This window comes from Saccoglossus kowalevskii, chromosome 2, assembly GCF_978046115.1.
Source record: "Saccoglossus kowalevskii chromosome 2, keSacKowa6.1, whole genome shotgun sequence".
NCBI lineage: Eukaryota > Metazoa > Hemichordata > Enteropneusta > Harrimaniidae > Saccoglossus > Saccoglossus kowalevskii.
Genome location: NC_140642.1, coordinates 22,106,679 through 22,113,839, shown reverse-complemented (window position 1 = coordinate 22,113,839; position 7,161 = coordinate 22,106,679). Strand labels below are relative to the sequence as shown.

General features: G+C 37.5%; 1 long non-coding RNA gene across 1 annotated transcript; it reads left to right on the top strand.

Moving 5' to 3' along the window:
• Positions 1–5,800: 5,800 nt before the first annotated feature.
• On the top strand, positions 5,801–6,417 carry LOC144342581 (uncharacterized). Its single transcript, XR_013418800.2, has 3 exons — positions 5,801–5,987; positions 6,182–6,232; positions 6,326–6,417. It is a non-coding gene; the product is annotated as an uncharacterized LOC144342581 (long non-coding RNA).
• Positions 6,418–7,161: the final 744 nt, after the last annotated feature.

Sequence of the window (7,161 nt, the reverse complement as noted above, 5' to 3'; positions counted from 1 at the left end):
CGCGTGGTGGCAGAGATATAAATAAAGTGCGCATACCCATTTTCAGTCAATCGGGCGAGCCGTAACAGCGAGTGTTTCCTTGATTTACCCAGAACTCTGCGCGAATCCTTGGTTCTGGCTGCTGGCCATTTTCGTTCATGAAATCGTCGGATATCACCAGAAAACGCGGGATTTGTGCAGTTTTGAATAAAACCAAGTTGGCGATTATGCAAAATGGTTATTAAGGTAACACCTGATCCCCTCTAAACTTTTTGTTTCGCATTTTAAGGTAAGAAATCAAAATTTGAAACCGACAAGGTGTCGATTTACTGGGTGCCATTTTTCACAACTTCTTTATTTATATGCGTATAGCGGATGATTTTTAAAAAAAAAATTAGTATTTATTGATTTTCAGCCCCCAAGTGACTGTGGTATGTAGTACTACAATAAAGCCATGCTCATACATACTGCCTGCTTAGACTTACATATTTGAAATGTTTCTGACATTCTTTGCTGTTTCTGTGCACATTTATAACAACAGTTTTTTTAGTCGCCAAACTTTCGAAAGTGAAAGAAAACCCCTGAACGGCCACGAGCGTAAGCGCTGACGTCAGGTAACCAAGGGAAATAGAACAAGTAACGAGAAAGTGATGGACCAATCAGAATGCCGGATTCGTTACTAGTTACCGGCCTCCTGTGGCTTGGTACGCCATGTCACTTGAGGTGGGAACCAGCCAACATATGACACAGGTCTGTGCTGGGACAGCGCTTTCTGTGACGACACAACGCTCTGCCACAGCATGATTATACATTTATGCAAATCAGGGGTCATTGGCAGGGTCAAACCCGAACTATATCTGAATATGGCGGAGTTCGCGCGAACTTTAAAACGTACTCTGAATGAATACAATCCTGACGTGGAATTAAAACCAAAGCAGATGAAAGTTATGGAAAGCGTATAGGCAGAGAAAGTTTTAATAGTTTTCTTGCCAGCTGGGTTTGGGCTGCCATCTTGAATAACCGAACACCTGCGTATTGATATGTGACATATCGTAGCGTGAAAAGTCATGTGTGGCAGAAGTGTATTAGCCTGCACTAAGAACTCTGGGATGAAGAGTTTGTTGAAAGATGACATTTTCAAAAGTTCGCGATAGTAAAAATCTAGTTTCCGTAAAAACGCAATAAAACGTTTCTGTGTATTTGGCTGTGGATAAACAGTTAATTAATTACCAAGTGTATACCATTTCGATCAGGCTTTATACATATACAGGTATCTGATCTACAAAGACTTTTATAATGTGAACAATTGGTGGACTGTCTCCTAGAAAGTGACAGCACCGAAAGTGGCCGGGATGCTAACTTCAACACGATGGCGTATCGCACAACTAATTTATTCAAATCCCTCTGTTATGTTAAACAGCTCCAACAGTAGAATCGGTTCTCCAAACACAGGGCAGGCCATCATAAGCATACGTGTACTTACGGGATATACATTAAGAGTGTACCGTTATCTAATTTGTTATAACCATGGAAGTACAAATCATTTTATAACCAATGTAGCGCCAAATGTTTGCCTCCCGATAAACAAGTTGAACAGATTCACGTCTGGTTGACATGTTTTGTTATGTAATATGTGGAGAGAGTCTACTAGCGTATGCTACAGACACTTTATATATCACGGTTCCTCAAAACTGGAGGCGGTGTCGTTATAGAAATTATGTATATGTTTTTTTTTTAATTATCATTCAACATAGACGTTTTAAAATATACACACAATATAGAGACAAATCATACACAAATTCTGTGTGCATCCTTCTTCGTCGTCGTCTTCGCGCCCTGATACGTATAATACGACGGAGTGTCAACATTGATACGACATACAGTATTACGTCATGTTCGGACCGTGCGGATAAACCTACATACTGGCAGCGAGGTTTCGTCTGTGGTGAACACTGATATGGCAGAAAAAGGTTTCAGTGATGAACCACGTCAACTCAGTAAAATAAGCAACAGTGGCGGATCCAGCAAAATTTATTGGGGGGGGGGGTCCAAGCTTCGCTTAAAATATACGGAGCGTAAATCGCAGAGAAGCTATGCGTAATCCAGATGATATAAATCGTCATGCATTCTGGGGGCATGGCCCCCCTGCCCCCCTCTGGATCCGCCACTGAGAAGCAACTCTTATTTAAAAAAAAACACTGTGAAAAGCTTGAAATCTAAATACTATAGCTATAATGTTTGCTTCGAATGCGATCGCATAACGGTCAGATTACATAGGATATAGTAAAGCTGGATGGTCAACAAATCAGTATGCAAATTAAAAATGTTTTCTTCTCGTCCCCCCCCCCTCTCACTACCTTAGAAGCAGAAGTGAGATTCACAAAATACAAATAAACAATTTCCTTTACTATGCACCATATCTTTATACAGGTCCCCTGACCACCGTATTGACTTCACTTACATTCCATTACATTTCCGTGTATCACTTTCATGTTTCAGTGAAGGTTATTACGTCATAAAGCCACCCATTTGTCCCAATATATGAGGATACAGTTTGATGACATTTTATAAATGGTCTGATTATTGAAGAAGAAGCAGATCCTTACTTAAACCATTGAAACATGTGTACGCAAGAGCAGGAAGTGGTAGCTTCTGTTATTTGTGTAGTTTTGGTTCCTCATTTTAATGCTTTATTCAGCAGTGAATATCACCACCAGTTAGTGGGCACACAGTGGCTGAATTGCACAGTCGACTTTACAGTAAACTCAACATGATCAAATCGCTCCCTGTGCTGTTACTAATCTGTTATCTTACTATCATGGTGAGTACATGGTTATTATCGTGTTTTCAGAATTATAAATATTTAAAAACAATGGCTATTGTGCGAAGCACACAACAGGAGGGCGTTTTTCGTAGAACTCGAAAAACATATATAATAGTTAATTCAATGTATTAATACGTTTTGCGTAGCTTAGGGTTAGTATGGCACAGTCGTATTAATATTATTAAAAACTTATTAATACAAATGTATTAATATAAACTTATCTTACCCCTTTACTAACACTAAGCTTCGCTAACATTTCTATGTTAAAGCGGGAGCGTCGTCACTTGCGCACGCGCGGGAATTGAGTCCCAAACGACGATAACAACACATGCTAAAAACGCAAAGGCTCATGGGTAGACGCTTGTTTGTAAACAATGACACGCTATGGTCATCTGACGCATGTACAGGTGACGACTCCCCCGCTTTAAGTCACAGGTTGTATAATGATTAGTCAATTTTCGGCTTTTCCACTGATATCTCAAGTATTAATCATCACATTTTAAAGAAACATGGTACATAGATGCTCTACTACTATGAACAGACCTGATTAGTTTTGTGTGAACATGTGTACATATTAATCACCTAATTTGCATAATTAGTTAATTTTCAGCTTTTGATATTTCAAGTGGTAATAATTACATTTCAGTGAAACTTAACACATAAATGCTCTTGGACAATACACAAACGTGATCAGTTTTGGTTTAAAATCTGTGCATATTAATTACAAAATCAAAATAGGCTTTTACATTTATATTTCAAGTACTAATTATTTCAATTAAATGCAACTTGACACGTAGATGCTCTAGAGCAATGCACATACCTGATTAGTTCTGGGTTAAATCTGTGCATACTAATTACCTAATTTGCGTAATTAGCAAATTCCGGCTTTCAAACTGATACATCAACTACTTATTATTCCGTTTCAATTACATAGATGCTCTATGACAATGCAAAATTTTGTCATAATAATTCATAATGTTTCGGTCCTAATCACATTTCAATGAAACTTGGTACATAGATGGTCTATGGCCTACATTGTGCAGACTTTATTATTTTAAAATTAAAATCTGTTCATAGTAATTACGATCTAATTTGTTTTGGGTGTATATGCATCCATAATAATCACATAGTTTGCATAATAATCTACTTTTCAGCTTCAACATTTTTTTTTCTGATTGATCATCACATTACAAGAAAAGCTTGGAACATCTGGATTCTTGAACAATACACAGGCCTAAATCTAATAATCGTTTAATTTGCATAATTACTCATTTTGTTCATGGGAGGCGATCCACAGACATGATTAATGTTAAATCAAAGAAAGCTTACAAAGAACTTCTGAGTGCCGAAGGTATTGGAGACATGAAGTACAAATAAGGATTACTGTATTTCGATATTATGAGCACTCCTTTAATACACATAAAAAGCATTGTATTTATTGAATGCAAAATCATTGAAATAGTCCTTATTCTGACCATATACTTGAATTTGTCCTTTATTTTACAGTAAGCACACGTGCTTCCAATAAAGCAAATGATTGGGTGGTTCCAAGTAGCTATGGCTTAACAATTATAAATATTTAATGAAATTTCTGGGTAAATCAAGGAAATACTCGCTATTACGGCACGCCTGATTGGCTGAAAATTAGTATGTGCACAGCGTAGAAATCGGAAAAATAGGTCTTTTGATTACCAGGGACACATTTCAATTGACTTGATTACGGACAATGCATGACGTAAATTTCATCCGGAAATTCTGCAGTGTGCTCTCGCAATTGCGGATTTAGACATTTTTACAAGGTTTTTTTGTTGTCACGTGGCAAACAATGACTGCCCAGTTTGAGTGAACATGTCCCTCTATACTTATGCTTTTGAATCATATACATTAAATTACGGTTCTGAATGAGACTAAACACAGTGAATGCTTTATTCAAAAACGTCATTAAACCCTTCTCGCTACCTTAATGTACATGGGTTACAACTAAAAACTAACCAGGCTTGCGTATTATCCCAGAGCAGCTATGTACCAAGTTTCATTGAAATCTGTTCAATAGTACATGATAAAAAGAAGAAAATTAATTAAAATAATAATATGGTTAATGAATATGCAAATTATGTAATTACTATGCACTGATTTCAGCAAAAAACTAATCAGGTATGAGCATTATCCCATAGCGTCTATGTACCAAGTTTCATCAAAATCTGATAACTGGTTGTTGAGATATCAATGGAAAAGACACACAGATACACAGACAAACGCACGGATACACTAACCGCAAAGACTCCCATTGTGTGCTCTGCATATTGCATATTGATTATCCAATCGTCATTAGCCCATTTCTGATATCTCAAAATATCAGATTTGAATTGATTTGAATTACAGAGGTGCTCTGTAACGAATTAGACTGAAACCACAGATGTAAAATCAAATGTATTCATTCACCAAGAACAGATCTGCAAAGAAACATTCTGTCGCAATTTATCTCGGGTTAACGTTAACATTTCTTGGACTGACTCAGGCTAATACAGGATCATTTCCACTAATGTAACCTCTCCCCTCCAGCACTCCGAGCAATACTGTAATAAACGGCTAACATCCAGGTAATGGAACATATATTATTAATTAATGAATTGTTTTTTATCAGGTATTTGGTATACCAACATCAAACCATTTCTCTTGCCTACAGTGTGAGAGTGGAGATGAACGAATGACAGAATGTTTGATTTGTAATGGTGGGGCCACTATTAGAATGTGTCACTCTGGAACTGATTTCAACAATGGTGAATTCAACTTCAGATTGTGTTTGATGTCAGATTTCGGCAAGGATAGTTCAACGTGGATCTGTTGCAGGTATATTTATTTCAAGTTTTAAATAAAGTAATAATACTATATCTGAATTGATATACTTTTATATGCGATTAGTAATAATTATCATTGTCTTGATAGCCAAGAGCATAAAGTGAAAAGTCAGCTATCGGGAGAAAGATACAATGAAAACGTAGTACGTGGCCGTCGGAGTTCAGATACAGTTCTATTTACCGACGTTGACGTATATGATAACAATACAATTTTCTACATCCTGCTACCAGTTTTGTTTGTATTTGGATTTGTAATCGGTGTGCTATGCTGTTGTATTGCGGCGAACAAAGAACAAGGCATCAAGACAAAATTGAAAAGCTTATGCGTGAGTATAAAACCTTAATTGAAAAACAAGTTTTGATCGAAAAGTTCTTTCAAGAACTTTTACTCCGAACGTGTAGAACACAAGATATTATTATTAGTTTTATTATCATTATAATGGTAGGAGTATAATATGGATCTTTCGACATCCCAATTCCAACCATTAATTCTCGCGACACTCCATTCTCATTTTTCAAGTGTCGATGGCGAAACAGAAAATGGTCAGTTCCTGGTGCAGAAAAACCTGAGGTAAGTGCATAATATGTTGTAAACTTATGTAATTTCAGAATGATGTATGTATATGTTTATTTTGTTATCCAAAGCGACCTTTTTTTATATTAGATAGTTATATCAACAAAAAGCCGGCGTTCCAGTGTTGAACTACTCTGGCACTCGGGTATCAGAAACAACATCACATCGGACATGACACATCATTCAAACCGATCAGTGCTACAAACCACGACTCAACCAAAATCCATTGAGAGACTGCCAAAAACACGCAGCATCAAAAAGGTCTCATTCAATATCGACAGTGGGAGAGCAGTGTGCATACCAAATTACAAACATCGCAGTATTTCAGAGGATTGCATTGGAGTATTGGACGGAGCATTCAGCGCTGCCAATACCACTGTTGAAAACTTGGATTCTATCTCTGAGGAACTTGAATCAGAATCATTGCCAAGCCTAGATGAGTTCCTTGACAAAGCAAATGACTGGGCTGAAAAGGCAGTCACAGAAGGCTGGTGGAAGGACTACAATTTGGTTTCGAAACGGTTTGCAGCGGGTCTTTTCAATCATGAAGGTGGTCGGCTCACTATAAAAGAATTTGATGTTGACCTGTTTATACCACCTGGTGCACTGACTGTCAATTGCAGACCAGAACTCATTTACATTTGTGTGAGCAGTGAACCAAAGCGATCTGCACAAGCAACCAGCCAATTGTCTGCCAGCCCTACCATATATTGCGGCCCTGACAGAATGTCATTTAATGAGCATTTGGTTTTGTCCTATCAGCACTGCGCATTAAGCAGTGATACCAATGTAAACATTGTTACTATGTGCACAGATACTGGCGCTGATGAGCAGCCTGACTTTCGTGACATTTCCAATGATGAAACCTGTTTCAACTTAGTTAAAACAGACAAGTGCTATATATACATCAGACATTTCACTGGTTT